Genomic DNA, 17,979 nt, shown 5'->3' on the forward strand with positions numbered 1-17,979 from the left:
CCTCCCCGCCGCCCCCCTCCCCCGCACCCTGCAGCCTTTGTTCGTGCGGGGCCTGCCTCCGGGAGAGCCTTCGCTTGCCCAGGGCCTGGCCCGGGAGTGCGCACCGTGAGCCTGGCCCTGCGGAGCTCTCTACCCGCAGCTTCTGCGCTCACCCCTCTCCACGACTCCCGGAGGTGGTGACCCCGGCCTCCAGTTCGCCTGGGAGGAGATTGGAAGTTCAGAGGCGAGATAGTTTGCCTCGGCCGCACAACTCGTGAACTCTGGTGTGCGTGTGGGGGCAGTGCAGCGCTGTTCCCCCCAGTCCCATGATGACCTCCGCTCTTGACGCTTCCAGTGCAAAACCGTTCCTAAACAGCGCTCACCGGGGCCCACCCCGACAGTGTGCGCCCTCGCCCCACTCCCCCCCTCCACCGGCCGGTTCCCAGTAAAGACTGGAAGGACCCGCCCGGGGAGGGCCCGCCCGCCCCCAGCCGGTCACTGTGGGAACACTACCAGGCTACCGCTTGGACGCTGGGCGTCCAGAGCGGGAACAAACATAGGTAATTACACCTTGGGCTAGTGTCGGGCCGGAAACAAACTGGGGCCAGCGACACACTGGAGCAGGTGGGTGTCCCGGAGGCTACCCCAGGAGGTGAGCTGCAGACAGTGGCTGGCAGCAGAGCCGGCCTGTGGGGCAGCAGGCGCCAACCGGGCAGAAGAGGACCTTGTCCCGCTTCCAGGAGGAGGCCAGGGTGCTAGAGGCAGAGTGGACAAACCGCTACACATCTATTGATTCCTCTGGTATTTACCGAGTGCCCTCTCCAGTCCGAGCCCTGGGCCACGCGCACTGGGACTTATTTCTGAGAGCCAAGAGCCCTGCCCCAGGAGCTGACAAGCCCTGGGGGCCTAGAAGGTAATTATTTTGGGGAGAGGTGTGAGCAGACAGCCCCCAACATTTCTAACCCCTCCCCCGGGGGCTGCCCGGTGGAGAGTGTAGGTGATCCCTTCCTCAGCCTGGAGCTCCAGCCCGCACAGGTTTCCCAGAGCCACCTGGGCCCTGAGAAGGGCTTCGGCCCCAGGATGCACAGCCCTTTCCCATGGAGAGAGGTAGCTGGGGGTGGCCTTCAGCCATGCCTGGTTGAAAGGAGGGTCACAAAAAATGAAGCGGGCAAGACTGTCCTGTCCCCTCAGGGCCAGGGTGGGCACCCAGGATCCCGGAACGCTGAGCGGGAAGTGGGGGGGCAGTGGGTGCGTGCTGGCCAGGGATTAGGAGGGCCCTCACCTTCCCAGCCCCACACTCCGCTCTTCCAACCAGACTGTGCTGTCTCAGCTCAGCACACAGTAGGAGTCTAAGGAGCGTGCGGGGCCTGCTCCCTTGCTGGCCTGAGGAACACCCAGGCAGTTGGGGGGGCTGGGTGTGTGTGGAGTGGCTGGCCGAGAGCCGGCTCACAGGGAAACGAACTTCTTGGGGGCTGGGGAACAAAGCCCTGAGAGTCTCGGGGCTCCTTAGCTCAAGGTTTCCCTCCTTCCCTGAGCCAGGCTGGGCTGTAGGGCTGGGAGGACCCTGCTAGCAAGAGGGGTCCTGGCCAGAGGTGGACACTGAACTCAGCCAGGGAGATGCCCAGCAAGGATGCAGGGCCAGGGCAGTGACTAGGGGGTGGGCAGTGCGGTGGAGCCTGGCTGGGCTGAGCTCTTTTCGTGTCTGAGAAGAGGGGGAGGCTGGGCCTCGGGAGGGGGCAGGTGAGGGCCTCGGGAAGCCCCGACAGACCGGGTGGGCGCAGGACCTGCAGGGGCGAGGCTGTCCCTGTCTTTCTGGGAGAACTGTCATCTGAGGGGTTGGAGGTTGCCCAGCCCAGCTTGCTCCCCTGGCCAGGCCCCGGCAGGCCCAGTAGGGAGGAGAAAGGGGGTGTGGGGGTGTCCAAGTGGGCTCCCAACCCAGGTGCCATCAGCGCCTGTGTGTGGCCAGGGGCTGCCTTTGGCCCCTAAGAACTCTGGCTGCACTCTGGGGGGCGCCTAGCTAGGTCTGAGCAGACAAGTAGTAAATGGAGGGGCTGGTGGTGGTGTCTTTGTGGCCCCTTCTGGAAGCTGTGAGTGAGTGTGTGTGTGTGGGTGGCACACAGCCCCCGGGCTGTGCCTGGCCAGGGGAGCACGGTGAGGCCATGAGCTCTGTATAACTCTGAGGGCTGTTTCTCCTGCAAAGGGGCCCTTAGCACCAGGCACACCGGGTGTTCTGTCCATCAGGCAGATGGGCAGGGAGGCGCCCTCTCTGGAGGGAACGGTGACTTTGCACGGCCCTAGGTTCTTTCCTAGATTCGCTTCCTGGCCCCAAGCACAGGGTTGGTGCCTCAGGCCCCCAGACCTTCTCAGCTCTGCTGGGCAGTGAGCATCTCCTCTGGGCACAGGTGTGGAGGGGCAGGGGAGCAGGCTGAGATGGGTCCGAGCGGTGGGCCCAGAGTGAAAGGGAACGCCTAGGGGGCGGTTACAGTTCCCCGCAGGGGCCTGGCTTGCTGCAGTGGTCGCTGTGCCAGGTGAGGCAACGTCCAGGGGTGCCCTGGTTCCCCGCAAGTAATCGCGGCCACGCTGGCCTGGGCGTGCAGACCGTGCGCAGGGTCGGGGAGGCTGGAAGGCCGAGACCGGGGACGGTCCCGCCGTCCCGAAGGTTGGAGCGAAGCAGTCTCCACGGTCCGTGTGCGCCCTCTGCCGCCGACTCCTGCTCGCCACGCTTGGGGAGGATGCCCAGGGAGTGCGTTTCTGAGTGCAGCCTCTGCCCCAAAGAGGAGGGGTTCAGCTCTTTCTGGATGATTTGCAACCCGGTAGGTATCTAGCAGCCGTTTATCCACCCTACCCACGTGGCACCACCTGCCTTTTTCAAAGTCAAGGCCTAGGTACTAAAATGCTCATCTGGGCTGAAGGAGGAGATAGATAGCTTCGAAAGCTGAACGCACTCGCCTTACCAGAGCATTTCCATCAGCTCAGAGTGTCCCCTGCCCCCGCACACCTCTTTCCAGGTAATTTCCCCTCACCTTCTGATCTGTCACCGCAGGGTAATGTGGCCTGTTCTTGAACTTCATAGAAATGGCAGCGTGCGGTGTGCGTTCTTTTGCGTTTGCCTTTTTTTCACTCGAGGAATGCTTTTGAGATTCCTGCCACGCCGTGGCCAGTCTCTGTGCGGTGTTTTGTATTTTATGGGTGTGTGGGGGTGCTGACACAGACTCCGTTTTGTTAGGCTTTCCCCGTGTTTCGGCTGTTAAGAACAGTGCAATGAGCAGTATCTTTCTGTATGCTTAACAAAAACCCTCGCCAGAGGATACGCTTATTGATTTGAGAGAGAGGAAGGGAGAGAGAGAGAGAAACATCGGCCCACTGTCTCGCATGTGCGCCCCGAGGTGTCAGCACTGGTCCGCTTCTGCGTCAGGTGACATGCAGCTGGGACCCAGGCTCGACCCCGTTCCATCCTTCTGATTCACTGCATGTACGAGTCCCACGTATAACAGTGAGTCGTCCCCTGTGTGTGTGTGTGTGTGTGTGTGTGTGTTTAAAAAAGATTTTGGAGAGAGGGGAAGGGAGGGAGAAAGAGTGGGAGAGAAACATCAATGTAGGGTTGCCTCTTGTGTGGCCCCTACTGGGGGCCTGGCCCATAGCCCAGGCACGTGCCCTGACTGGGGATCCAACCTGCGACCGTTTGGTTCGCAGGCCCGTGCGCAGTCCACTGAGCCGCACCAGCCAGGGCAGCACTTGCTTCGTGCATTTGAAGCTCTGTTATTGGATGCATAGAAACGCGGGGTCCTGCCCTCCTGGGTGGCGTGGACCCTCTCGGCGTCGGGAAAGCTTCCCTGTTTCCCCGCCTCACGGGATGGCCTTAGAGTCCGCATCTCTGAGGGTGACGCAGCGACAAGGGTCTGGATGCGGTGGTGTTTGCCTGGCACACCTTCTGCTTTCCACCTCCCTGGGGCCGTGTATTTAAAGTGTGCCTTTTGTGCGCAGCACGCCTTTGGGTTTTCTTTCCATCTCCAGCCTGGCGTTTGCCTCCGACTGAGTGCTGAGATTGCTTGCATTTTATTGTAACTGCCGGCAGGGGTTGCCCGCACCGCTGGGCTTGCCTGCATCTTCCTGCTATGATTTTCTACGGCTCTCAGCCCTTCCTTTTATTCCGTTTCTCCCGCTAGCTTCTGCGTGACAAACTCACGTGTCTTTCTTTAGTGGTTCTGCTGGAGATTCCGGTTTACATCCCGCACGGGTCACAACACGCCCTCAGCCCCATGACTTCCTGGGCAAGGCAAGAACCTGAGGCCTGTGGCGTCCCATTCACCCCCCTGGGTTTCACTTGCATACACGGGACAACCTCAGGGGATGCTAACGCGTTGTTCTAAGCAGTTAATTTTCTCCTTTACTTACTGACACCCCTGCCTCCCCACCATGCTTGGTGCAGTCCCGAAGGTCCTGCTTCCGGGCGCGGCCCTGCTGCCTCTGCAGGAAGGGCGTCTGGTGGCATTTCCAATGGCGATAGTGCTTCCCATCTGAAAATGACTGGACTCGGCTTGCGTTTTCTTTCCTTTTTAAAAAAAAGGTTTTATTTATTTATTTTGAGAGAGAGGGGGATGGAGGGAGGAAGGGAGGGAGAGAAACATCAACGTGTGGTTGCCTCTTGCACGCCCCCTACTGGGGACCTGGCCTGCAACCCAGGCACGTGCCCTGACTGGGAATCAAACCAGCCACCCTTTGGTTCTCAGACTGGCACTCAGTCCTCCTCTGAGCCACAGCAGCCAGGGCTGAAGGCTGTCTCCGTTCGGCATAAAACCCCAAGCTGGTGTTTTGCTTTCAGGACTGTGAAACATCATTCTATCGCCTCCTGGCTTCTGTCGTTGCCAATCAAGGGTCTGCTGTCAGAAGCGTGCATGTTTGTATGAAAGGGTGTCGGCGGTCCACTTGGTGTCTGCCAGCAGGCGCGCCTGGCCACCTTCCTTGTGTAGGGCGGACAAGAAGCTGAACATCTTAATCCAGGTGGAGCCTGGGCGGGGCTTGGCTCACCGCACTTTGGGGGCCCTTTCAGGTGCGGTTCTCCTGGAGTTGCTTTGGTTAGTAAGCAGCCTGGCTGGTCGCTGCCTCCTTGGCACCGTGAGGCTATGGAAATTCAGTTCTTCTTCAGCTTTTTCAGCTTAGCTTCTTAGTTTTCTCTCTGAGCAGCTTCAACACTGAGAGAAAGTCTTAAAGGGCTAACGTGCACGTGTCCGAGGCAGAGACTTTTCTGCAGAAGGACAGCATGGGCTCCATGCCACCAGGCCGCGAGGGAGTCCGGCCACCCTCTGTGGGGCTCGCTGGGGGAACATCAGCGATTGTCCCGGTTGCCCATACAGCCCCTGTGAGTGCGGACAGCTCTCAGGTGTCCCTTCCTCCTGGCAGAGCGCCCCTATTGGGTGGAGCCTGGCCACCGGCCCACACCCAGCGACCGGGAGCTCCCTGCAGGGACACAACACGGCCCTGGATGTTCCGTCCACCTCAGGGCAGCTTTGCCAGGCTAGGTCTTTCCCACCTGGTCTGCCTTGCGTCCACCGTTCTCCATAGTCACGTATAAACCAAAACCTGCGGGTTTTGCTATGCGTTTGGCCGATACTAATTGCTGCGATGGGATCGCTGACCTTCGCGGCATCACGTCCCCTCCCGAAGCGGAGCTCGGTGCCCGGCGCCCGGCGCCCCGGCTCTTCCAGAAGGAGAGCGTCGCGCATCCCTTCGCGGTGCGGAGGTTAGGACTGGGCGTAGGGCCAGGCTGCGCGACCCGCAGCGGGCCAGGGACGAGGAGCTTCTGTTCCGGGGCTGTCCGCGGCCTGCCCTCCAGTGGCTCGGAGGTCAAGGCTGGGGCCACGGCACGTCCCCGCGGGGGCAGGGCGGGGTTTCCCAGTCACGGAGGGGGGCCCTGCGTGTGCGGGTCAGGCGCCAGCCTAGAGCGCGGCGAGGGGACGCGCTTTGGTTTTCGCGCTGGGGAGGGGATGCGTTTGGGCTTGGGGCGCCCGCGCAGGAGGTTAAGCGGTGGGGGTTAAGCGGTTCGGATCTCCCCGCCGGCGTCCTTGGGCTTTCTCATCAGTCTGCCCAGTGGTGGGGCCGGCCCGCAAGCTAGCAGGGGTCCGACAGAAGACGGGCTCGGTGCACACGCTGCGCGCTCCGGGCCTGCGGCGAGCGCCAGGCCCACAGGCGGAGTGCCCAGGGGCGGCGTCCTCTCCGTCTGGCGGCTTCAGAAGGACGACGGGGCAGCCCGTGCCGCCGTGGAGCCCCGAGTCGGGAGCGCGCGGGCGCCAAACGCGCGCACGCGCTCGCGGTGCCGAGCCCGCCCCACGGGGCTGCTTTCCCACCGCCGACCCTCTCCCGGGAGGGAGGTGCCGATGGCAGTCCACTCCGCACGGGTGCACCCTGAAGTCCGCGGAGGGAAAGGGTTTGCTCTGGCTGCTCCGCTAGTCGCCGTGGGGAACAGGCACGCGGGGTTCCGGAGGCGAAGAGCAGAGCGGTGTCGGCAGAGGGCGCTGTGGGGCTCGGGCGGGCCCCAGAACCTAGCCGGCCTCCGATGCTATGCCAACGCACACCGCGCCCCACCCCGGAGGAATGAAGCAGATAAATACCGCACAGCACAGCAGCGGGGCAAGTGGCTTTATTAGACGCTTAAAGGACAGGAGAGACCATTAGTGGCCGCGGAATAAGCAGAAAAGCTTGTGCTGTCCTCACTCAAGGGTCCTTATAGGAGAAGGGGCCAGGTGGGCAGGGCTTGAGGGCAGGCCTTTGCCGCAGGTGGTGGGAAAGTCTCCAGCGGCTGGGAGTTGAGGGAGCTCTGGAAGTCGTTCCCGCTCACAAATGCCCATGGAATTTCTTGCAACAGGTCGAAGAGATACATTCACATGTGGCAAGAGAGGGGACAGGGAAAAGGGGCTCGAGTGGAGAGGGAGGGTATTGTTCAGGGGGTGCTGGGAAAGGCAGGGGACCGCTGGGCTAGAACCTGTCATTCCTGACTGGGGAGGGCACCAGCTTTGGGAGGAGTTCCAGCAAAACCCTGAAATCATATCTTGCACTGGCAGCAGATGGGGACGCAGCAGCTGGTCTGACAGCAGCTGGGTTTGCAGCAGCTGGTCTGACAGCACACGGGCAGGCAGCAGCTGGTCTGACAGCAGCTGGGTTTGCAGCAGCTGGTCTGACAGCACACGGGCAGGCAGCAGCTGGAGCTGCAGCCCCCCTTGCAGCCCCCACAGGAGCCGCAGCCCCCACAGCCGCCCTTGCAGCCCCCACAGGAGCCACAGCCGCCCTTACAGCCCCCACAGGAGACACAGCCCCCCTTGCAGCCCCCACAGGAGCCACAGCCACTCTGGCAGCAGCTGGAGCAGGAGCAGGCGGGCACACAGCAGCAGACGGGCTTACAGCAGCAGACGGGCTTACAGCAGCAGACGGGCACACAGCAGCTGGGGCCGCAGCCCCCGCAGCCAGAGCCACAGCCCCCGGCACAGCCACAGCAGCTCATGGTTCTCTTGGGTGTGGGTGGGGTTGGTAGAGGTGCAGGTGCAGAGGGAGGTGGTCAGGTGTGGGGCCTCCTGAGCCCGGGGCCTTTATATACCTGCTGGGTCAGGAGAGATGCTGGGCACATGGTCGCTTCCTGGTTCCTGTTTGTGCCATATTTAGGAACCCTTTCACCTGTTTTCCTAGATTTTAGGTCCATGTGCCATTAGCTGCTCTTGGTTGTTTGTTGGGACCCAATCCCGGTGCTGAATCCATGTTCAGACTTGAGGGAGCCCACCCCCCAACCCAAGGGTCCAGCGCACTTGATTAACTACAGAGTCTCTTTTGATTTTAAAACGTGAGTATTTTAGCTGTGGAAGGGGCATAGATAATATGTCAAAGAAGCATGCCCAAACATCCAAATTCTGAAAAACTATAACGCTAGATGAAGCCTCTTCATGTATCTGTCCATGTTGTCTAGCCCCCCCCCCCCGCCCCCNCCCCCCCCCCCCCCCCCCCCCCCCCCGACCAGGGCAAATTTCTGAGTTTGGAGTTTATCACTCTTATGAGGTCTTTACATTCTACAAAATATGTATGTTCTTTATTTTCAAAAACAGTTTATTTTTTTTTAGAGAGAGGGGAAAGGAGGCAGAGACACACTAATGTGTGGCTGACTCTTGCGTAGCCACTGGGGACCTAGCCTGCACCCTGGGCCTGTGCCGTGACTAGGAATTGAACGGGCGACCCTTTGGCTCAGCAGGCCAGCACTCAGTCCACTGAGCCACACCAGCCAGGGCTGAAATACAGGGCTGAAATTCTTTAGACATGGGTATTTTGCATGCTCTGAACTAGGTGGAATTGGTAGGGTGCTAGCTTTCTCCCTCTGAAAATTGCTTTTGAAAACCTCAGGGTCGGGGAGCTGCGTAGGTAGTCGCTGGGACGCTGGTGGGCCTGTTTCCTCTAATTGCTGAATGGACCGCTGTCGCCTGTCCGCTCACCTGTTGGTGGACCTTTTGCTTCCATTTTATTGCTATTTCAACCTGTCCTGGTTCTTGGGAGCCTCCGGGGCACCCGAGGGCGGAGCTGGCCGCCAGGGTCCTGTGCAGGCACCCGTCCTCCAGAGCCCCCTGGCATCCCCGCCAGCTCTCGTCCTTGTCAACTTGCGTGCCTGCCCACGTGGTGCTGCCAGGTTTGATGTCGCATCCCCCCGTCCCGGGTGCGCCTGCGCCTCCTTTCGTTCCTTCATCGTTGGAGTCCTGTTAACTTCCGCTGCGTGCCCTTTGGCCACTTACCCAAACCCGCCGCTTCGTATCTCGTGGGCTTCTGAAGGTCTTTGCATTTTCTGGTCAGTGACGTGCCTGGCAACTATCTTTCTTCAGCCTGTGGCTTTTTCTTTTTTTAGTGCTTCCCCCACACCCGCGGTGATTTCTGATGCCAGGTTTTAAAATTTGAATGTAGAAAAATGTATTCGTCTTTTGCTTTAGAGTTTATATTTTTGTTTTGATTTGGAAAATCCCCCCCTTCCTCAAGGCCCTTAACCTGATATAATCCCCTAAAAGGGTTTTTTTTGAAGGTTGAAAGCTGGGAGTTAAAAAGTAATTTAATTTTGTCGTTTCTGAAGTCGGGGTCCATCTACTCAATTCTGTCCCACGTGAGTGACGGACCAGCCCGGGCGGCCGTCTCCCGGGGTCTGGGTGTGCGGCCTTGGCCTGTTCCTGGCCTCCCGTCAGCCCCGCCACCCTCCAGGACTGTGTTCCAACATCCGGCTCCCTGAGCATCTGAGCTGGTAGTGACCCTGGTGTGGCTGCCCCCTGCCCCCGGTCTCCACAGAGTTGGACCCGTGCGGTTCCCTGAAGTAACCGTGTTATTTTTAGGGTACCTGCTCTGAACTGACAGATTCATTTATGGGAGAACTGGCAGTTGAAAGCTTTGATTATTCTTATCCGTGAATGTCAAACGTCTCTCAGTTCATCTAGAAGGCCTCTGAAGATCTTAGGGTAAAGTTCAAATGCTTTTTGCTCCACAAAGATCTTGCGTTTGTTAGATTCACTGTTCTGCCCCTTCGCTGGGCGGGGCGGGGCAGTTGCCCTCACAGAGTTTTGGCTCTCGAATCGGCAAGACCTGCGTTCGGTCTCGCTTCCATTTTAGGGGCTACTTCCCGTGGCTGGAGAGGCGCTGCTGTCCAGACGCCCGTGCTGGGGGCCTCTGTGCCTCGCCCGCGAGCTGGACCCACTGCTTCGACAGACGTAGAAGTGCGAGCCCTGTGCATTTCACACTCATTTCAAACAAAACACCCTGAATGCAAAGACACCTTTTCGGGCCCCAACCCGGCTGGGCCTGCAACCGGGTAGACGGCAGCCTGCCCGGCCCCTTCCGCGCCACGTCTCAGCCCGTCTTGTCTTTCTCTTCCCTTTTGCTCATTATTTATTTACATAGCCAACGCGTGCTTCAGCACCCACGCGCCTGAGTCTGGGACGCGCCTCTGAGCTTGGCCGTGGGCCAGTCGTGCTCTGTCTGTCGGCAGAAGCTTCCGTGGGCGCTCACCACTCAGCCCGGCAGCCGCCCTTGTGATCTCCGTGATCTTGACCTCGGAAACTGCCTCTGACGTTCTCCTGGGAGTGGCTGGGACTGCTCATTCGGGCGGCTGAGTGGGCGCAGGTCAGCCAAGCAGCGAGAGGCTCTGGGTGCTGCGGGGCAGAGCTGGGGCTGGGGCCTGGGCCTTCCACTCTGCCCGGCCCATCGGGAGGCTCGAGGTGGCTGGAGGGGTTTCCGAGGAGTCGGCAGGGGTAGCCGCAGCTCAGACCAGGTTGTGCTGAGAGCCAAGGTCTGGATTCCTTAGGACCAGGGGAAGGGGAGGAATGCGGAGGACACCGGCTGCCTGTCGGGCCTGGATCAGGGCTGGGCGACCCAGCAGCCCAGGTCCTCAAGGCGATCCGGGTCCCGTGGGGCTGGAAGGTCCGAAAACGAAGACGCAGGGGCCCCCTGTCCCTGGGCACTCCCCGCAGGGAAGGCCTGCAGCTGACATGACCCGGCGGGGAGACGTAGAAATCCGTCTGGGGTTGCCGGTGGCAGGGCGGGCGGTTCCCAGCGACCCAGGGCAGGATGGAGGAGACCCACTGTGCTCTTCAGAGGCACGATCCTTCGCCTGGAAAACCTTAGAGAATCAGTGAGTAACCATGCATGTTCCCGAGGTTTCCAGGTCAACGAACGAAAAGGCAGCCTTCCCCTTCCTTCACCGTTTGCCGTTGGCCTGGGACGGATAAAGAGAGGAAGGGACAGAATCGGAGAGCCCCGAGGGCTCCGGCAGGGGGATGTGCAGTGCACTGAGCAGGGGAGATGGCCCACTTCACACCGAAAGTTAAAACCGGGTGCCTACCTCACCCCCCCCCCCCAGGTCCGAATGGATTTAGGATCTAAAAGTAGGTGTTACGGTGAAAGGAAGAATAGGAAGCGTGTAGAAGATAGTGCTGGGGGTTAGGTTCGTTATTTCAAGGGTAGGGCAAGAATTCCTGCGTCTGACCCCAGCGCATAAGCAACAGCTAGGAAAACGCTGTCTTTGAAGGGAACCAAGTCCAAACAGCAGGATGGCGCCCCCTCTGGTGAGTGGAGGGCACCTCCGAGCAGCGTCGGAGGGGGGCGGGCACTCGGGAGGCGGTTTTTGCCACGTTTATAACCAGAGGACAGTTGGCGTCCAGATGACGCCAGAAAGTCCTGCCCGTGAGCAGAAGAGCAGCGTGGAGCCCCAGGGAAAAGGGGCCAGAGAATAGGACAGGGACCTCATGGGTGGCCAGCGAGGTCCCAAGTGGAGCGTCACCTTGACTTTCGGTCAGAGTAAAGCAAAGGAAAAGGAAACGGCCCCTCGAGGTGGCCGAGGGGACAGGTCCCCAGTTCTGCGGAAGCACGGCCGGGTGGGGTTTAGTGTTCTGTGCACCCTGTGACGAGGGGACCCTCAGACTCATGCCCCAGGGAAGCACTCACCCAGATCTGGGGACCGAGGATACCGGTGCAGGGGGTCCCTCTGGCAGTGGAGTGCTCCCAGAGGGGTCATGGAGACCGCCAGCCCTGGTTCCCGGCCACATCCTGCAGCTGCGAGGCCGATACACCTCAGAAGCACCAGGTTTAATGACAACGCGACAAAGAGAACACGCTTAGTAACCATCACAAAGGTGAACAAACGTGCACACTGAAAATCAGCCCACGCCTGTCAGGACAGCACGCGCGGGCGTGCCCGTGATGCGGAGGGAGAGCGATGGCAAAGGCGCATGCGCGCGTGCCCTGGGTGGGGAGGACGGGCGTGGGGGCTGGGGGTGACGCGGGCGGACGTGGACGGAGCCACACGGGGCTCACTCAGCGACCCGAGCCGTCCGCACACGCGGCGCTCAGCCCGCTGAGCCCTCGGCCGCGCTGGAAGGTGCGCCGCGCGTCCACGGGGCAGCGGGAAAACCCTGGCCCACAGCAGAGGGGGACTGTGCGCTCGGCGAGGGGCGAAACCGCGGGGAGGACCGAAGAAAGCCCCGCGCAGGCGGCGAGGTGACCCCTCTCAGTGGGTCGCAGAGTCTCTCCCGCCCCGCACCAGGGGACCACCTGCTCTCTTCCGACCCGCTCACCCCTCCTTCAGGGCCTCCGGGCCTCAGTAAGAGGCCGCATCAGCCAAAGCGCTTTTGTTTCTCCGTTTTTTTTCCTTCCAGCTTTTGTTTCTCCGTCTCTAACAATTCGGGGGATTTCTGACTGCCTTTTGGGTACTGGGTTCTAGCTTATTTCCACGGCGGGGGACAGAAAATGCTCGGTGTGGCCCTAGCCCTTCGAGGTTTGTCCGGCTCGCCCGTGGCCAACCCTGGGCAGCTTCTGCGGTGCGCTCAGGGTGCGGAAACAGCGGGCATACCGCGGGAGGCGGTGCAGTGCTCTCCACCGGGCCCGGTGGGTGGATTTCGGGGCTCAGACACTCTGCCCTGATGGTTTTTGTCTGCTCGTGTACAAATTACGCAGGCAGGGATGTTGAACATTTCCGCTTCGATCACGATTTTTGTCCTTTTCCCCTGTAGTTTGTCAAATGTTGCTTCACTTTTTAAAACATTATTTATCTTTAGAGGGGAAGGGAAGGAGAGAAATATCAGTCCATGGTTGTCTCTCATGGGTCCCCTGCCGAACACTGGCCTGCAACCCAGGCTTGTGCCCTGCCTGGGAATCGAACCGGTGACCCTTTAGTTCCCAGGCCCGCACTCAATCCACTGAGCCACACCAACCGAGGCCACCGCCTTGTGTTTTATGTGGCGTCAGCCAGCGTACACTTCTCTCTTACCTTTCGCTCCTTCGGTCGTCGGAGCCTTGTCCTCGCCCACTCTCCTCCCTGCAGCCCTGAGGCTGTCTCGCAGTTCCCGGGGCCTTCTTTAGGGACGCTGCTCTTTACAGCGGTGCCTTTGCCTATTTTCAGTCTTTCATCACTTTCTCCCGAGTCCTCTCTGTCTCCTTCTCCGTTTCCTTGCAGGGTTGAAGACTTGTTGAGCTCGCCTGCTGTCGTGTTCCTTCCCTCCCAGTCCGTGTTTCCAAAGTGAGTTTTCCCCGGTGGCTCATTTCTCCCTGGCCGGCCGCCGCTACTCTGCTTCCCGCCGACGCTTCGCCTCTGTCTCGAGTGGCTCGCTGCCTCGCTCTGGACAGTGGGCAGGTCTTTCAGTGGTGCCTTCCCGTCCCGAGGGCAGCTGCCCCCCCTTCCGGCGGGGAGGAACCCACCTGTGTCAGATGCTGAGCTCCAGATGCGTGCCGTATATTTGCCGGGCACCCCTGGGGACCGTTTTGAGGTTCCCCTGGCCTCAGGTGGGCCAGCTGTCCATCCGATTTCCCTGCTTGGATGCCGGCACCAAGCCAGATGCTCACCTGGCTTTGCTGCAAATGCTGACCATGACTTAGGTTTCTAGCTGGTTGTTTTGTCTGCTTTTATGTGCGGACAAAAAAATAAAAATGTACAGGAGCCACTTCTCCTCACGCGACCCTTCCAGAATCCTCTGATTGGGATTTTTGACCCAGATATCTTACACGGTGTTTTCTTTCAACACCATCAAATGGACAATCCCACGTTCCCTGGTTAGATGAGACCTCTGACACGCTCTCTCCTCTCCTGAATGGAGTAAAAGAAAATGTCTAAAACTTTATTCCTAGATTATTTTGCCCCCTGCCTAACACCCCTCCTTTCTCCCAGGGGCCTTCCTCGGCGGTGCGCTGGCCCCTCCATGCTGGGATCGGCAGCACCTTGCGGTGGGTTCCGCTGGCCTCCACCCCTGACCTGTGTTTCCCAGTTTTGCGTGTTTCTCTGTTGTGTTCGATGTTTGTTTGGCCGGGGAGCTTCCTCACATAACCTCGGTCCCCTCCTCCCAGAAACAGCGTAACTTCTAAAGCCTCGCCTGGGTGAACTGCTCCGACAACATCGCCGCCGCGTGACGTGTCCACGAGGGACCGCCTCATTTCCCTCAGGGTCCCCCCAGATGTGCCCCAGGCACCTCGTTTTTCCAGGCAGGACGCAGGCAGCACTGCAGCTCTTGGGCGACTCCGCGTCCACCCTGAAGTTCTCATTTTGCCTTGGAACCCAAGGTGGACCGTGGCCCCCTGTGGGGAGGGCCTGGTGTTTTCCTCCTTGGGTCTTTCTGGGGCGGGCCTTCCTGAGCCGGGACCCGGGAGGCGAAAGCCAAGTGGGTGGCCATCCCTTATCAACTGGGCACTCCTGCCCAGTGCCTGCTCAGTGGCATCTGTCTGCCTGTCGGCACCTCCAGGCATGGCACTCGATGCCCACGGCTCCCGGCGGAGCGCCTCGTCTGGAGGAGGACGGAAGTCAGTGGGTGGTGCTCTGTGACCGTGCCAGGCAGCGGTGACAGGTCCAAGGTCACATTTATGTGGAGGGTAGTGATTTGTCGCCACACGGGAAAGAGTTACACCAAGCAGACAATGGGCTTCCAGAGACAGGGGACATTTTATTAAAAGGAAATTCAGTTATTTTTTAAACAGAACAAACTGGATGCAAAGGAAGAAAGAAATTCATAGCAGAGGTGAGTCACAGAGACGAAGGATGTGGCTGGAGGAGCGGCAACAGAGGCACCAGGGCACAGCAGCCCTCAGCTGCCACTCGGACACAGAGCCCTGGCTCTGCGGGGCCTGGCCTCGCCGCTCACCCAGCCCGGGACGGGCAGAAAGCAACCTGCTCATGAGTCGGAAGGTTCTGCAGGCGCCGGTTGGCTGGCACCATCTTCCAGGCAGAGGGAGGTAGACAGAGGCATCCCTGGTGGCCAGGCATCCCATGGCCCCTGAGTGAGGGGGACAGAGATGGGCTACAGAGCTGAGCCGTGGCAGGGGGGTCTGAGCATGAGTGACGAGGAGGAAAGGGTGATGGTCCCTCAGGAAGGGCATGTGGAGAGACCTGACTAGGGGCCCGCAGATGCTGAGTCTGAAGCCGGGGTTTAGAGCCTCAGATCTTGCACTGGCAGCAGATGGGGACACAGCAGCTGGTCTGGCAGCAGGGTTTGCAGCAGCTGGTCTGACAGCACAGGGGCAGGCAGCAGCTGGAGCCACAGCCCCCCTTGCAGCCCCCACAGGAGCCGCAGCCCCCACAGGAGCCACAGCCGCCCTTGCAGCCCCCACAGGAGCCACAGCCCCCACATCCCCCCTTGCAGCCCCCACAGGAGCCACAGCCGCCCTTGCAGCCCCCACAGGAGCCACAGCCCCCGCAGCCCCCCTTGCAGCCCCCACAGGAGCCACAGCCACTCTGGCAGCAGCTGGAGCAGGAGCAGGCGGGCACACAGCAGCAGACGGGCTTGCAGCAGCAGACGGGCTTACAGCAGCAGACGGGCACACAGCAGCTGGGGCCGCAGCCCCCGCAGCCAGAGCCACAGCCCCCGGCACAGCCACAGCAGCTCATGGTTCTCTTGGGTGTGGGTGGGGTTGGTAGAGGTGCAGGTGCAGAGGGAGGTGGTCAGGTGTGGGGCCTCCTGAGCCCGGGGCCTTTATATACCTGCTGGGTCAGGAGAGATGCTGGGCACATGGTCGCTTCCTGGTTCCTGTTTGTGCCATTTCTCCCCGGCAGGCTGCATGAGTGTGAGTGAGTGTGAGTGTGAGTGCACGTGTGCTCCTCGGCCGTGGCCTCCCATGGGCTCTGCCTGTGGTCCCGGGTCCATGTTTCTCAACCTCACCTGCTCCGGTTGTGTTCGGTCATTAGTCACAGGAAGTAACTTCTGGAATCTGAGTGTTTGGGAATTGTCTGGGGAGGGGACTCCTGCACTCTCAGGTGTGCCCTGTTCTACCCGCTGGGCCCACGCACAGCCTGACCCTCAGCCACAGGCAGGAGCCGTGGCTCCGGACCCACCCCCGCCGCCAGCTGCCTGTCTCCGTGCCGGGGCCTGTGCCGGGCCTGCCTCCCGGACCCCTGGAGTCAGCAGCACCTTCGCCTTTGAAAGTCCTCCCTTGGTTTGACACCCACCTGTGACGTCATTCCCACTCCCCTGTGCCTTCAGTTCAGTGCTTTGCCCTCCCATTCGGTGTCCGCCCGACGTCCACGCCAGGGTGTATTTCTCTGTTCTACCCTTGGGGGATGAGGGGACGGGTCCCCCTGCGGCGTCTGGTAGCAGCAGGGCTAATGTCACACTCCCCCTCCTGGCGGGCGCCTGGGTGCAGGGTGGCCAGTCCAGGCCAGTGTGTCCCGCTGAGTGGACACTGGTCTTGGCAGTGGTGGGGTCAGGACCGTGTCCACGCCTGGGGTCTGGAGTTCCCCTGGCTGCACAGCCACGTAGTTCTGTCAGAGTTTCTCGTTTTGTCTTTAAAAACCATTTTATGCCTTTCGGTGTGTTCCTACTGACAGGCGGTTGTGATGAGGAATGCAGCCTTCCCTGGGTTCGCTGGCCCCTCGTACCTCCGTCGGAGCCCAGATTCAGCCTCTTGCCCTCCTTCTCGGGGCCGTTTTCACCCCCTTATCCACCTGCAGCCGGCGTTTATGCCCCTGGACGAGAGCAAACAGTCGTCACCAACATCGCCCCCTAACTCTGCCTGAGTCTCTGCTGAATGAAACGAGCAGTTTGGACAGGGTCTCCCTGACGGCTCTCCCGGCTTCTGAGTAAAGGCCCCTCTCTCTGTTGCGGGTTCGTGAACGCACTAGCGGCCTCTGGCTGCTCTGACCCACGGAGCTGGGGAGCGGCCGGTGCAGGGGGACGGGGGAGGCCAGTGCCCCGCCCTGTGTTTGCTGAGCTCTGGTCTGGTTGAAGCAGCCTCGCTGGCCCACCCTGTCTGCCTGGCCTGTCTGTCCTGTGCCCTCTGCGACCCTGGGGCAGGCTGTCCTTACTGCCACCCCACAGTGGGAGCCCCAAAAGGTAGCTCCAGAGCTCGGTGTTTTTCCCTCGGTCCGTCTCGGTCCGCCTGGTCTCTGCAACTGGCCACACTCCATGCTCGGCGCCTCGTTGGAGGTGGTTCACTTGCCGCGAGGGCTGAGTCCATGTAGGATCTGTGGAGACGTCCGCAATGGCTGCCCTTCTTCAATATGGAATTTCAGTCCACGGACACTGTATGCCCTGTAATTTTCTTAAAAGTGTATTTCATTGATTTTGCTACCACAGTCGTCCTAATTTTCCCCTTTTGCTGCCCTTTAGCAGGTACTCCTCTTCCCAACAGCATTCCCCTCACCTTAATGCGTGTCCATGGATCCTGCATATACGTTCTTTGGCTTCTCCATTTCCTATGCTATTCTTAGCCTCCCCCTGTCTATTTTGTTCCCACCAATTATGCTTTTTAATCCTTGAACCTTTTCCCCCTTCTCCTCCTTCCTCTTCCCCGCGGTTAACCCTCCATGTGATCTCCATTTCTGTGATTCTGTTCCTGTTCTAGCTGTTTGCTTAGCTTTGTTTGTTTGTTTGTTTTAGGTGTGGTTGTTAATAATTGAGAGTTTGTTGTCATTTTACTGTTTATGTTTTTGATCTTCTTTTTCTTAGGTAAGTCCCTTTAACATTTCATGTAATAAGGGCTTGGTGATGACGAACTCCTTTAACTTGACCTTATCTGGGAAGCACTGTATCTGCCCTCCCATTCTAAATGATAGATTTGCACGTAGAGCAATCTTGGATGTGGGTCCTTGCCTTTCATGACTGAGAATGCTTCTTTCCAGCTCCTCCTTGCCTGCAAAGTTTCTTTTGAGAAATCAGCTGGTCGTCTTATGGACCTTTGTAGGTAACTCTCTCCTTTTCTCTTGCTGCTTCTAAGATTTTCTCTTTGTCTTCAACCTGTGGCATTTTAATTACCATGTGTCTTGGTGTGTTCCTCTCTGGGTCCGACTTGTTTGGGACTCTCTGTGCTTCCTGGACCTGTATGTCTCTTTCCTTCACCACATTAGGGAAGTTATCTTTCCCTATTTTTTCTGTTAGATTTCCAGTTTCTTGCTCTTCCTCTTCTCCTTCTGGCACCCCTATGATGTGGACGTTGGACCTCTTGAAGTTGTCCCACAGACTGCTTACACTATCCTCACTTTTTTGAATTCTTTTTTTCTTGTTGTTCTGAGGGGTTGTTTTT

This window comes from Sturnira hondurensis, unplaced genomic scaffold (assembly GCF_014824575.4).
Source record: "Sturnira hondurensis isolate 20B ecotype Veracruz unplaced genomic scaffold, ASM1482457v3 Scaffold0025325, whole genome shotgun sequence".
Classification (NCBI taxonomy): Eukaryota; Metazoa; Chordata; class Mammalia; order Chiroptera; family Phyllostomidae; genus Sturnira; species Sturnira hondurensis.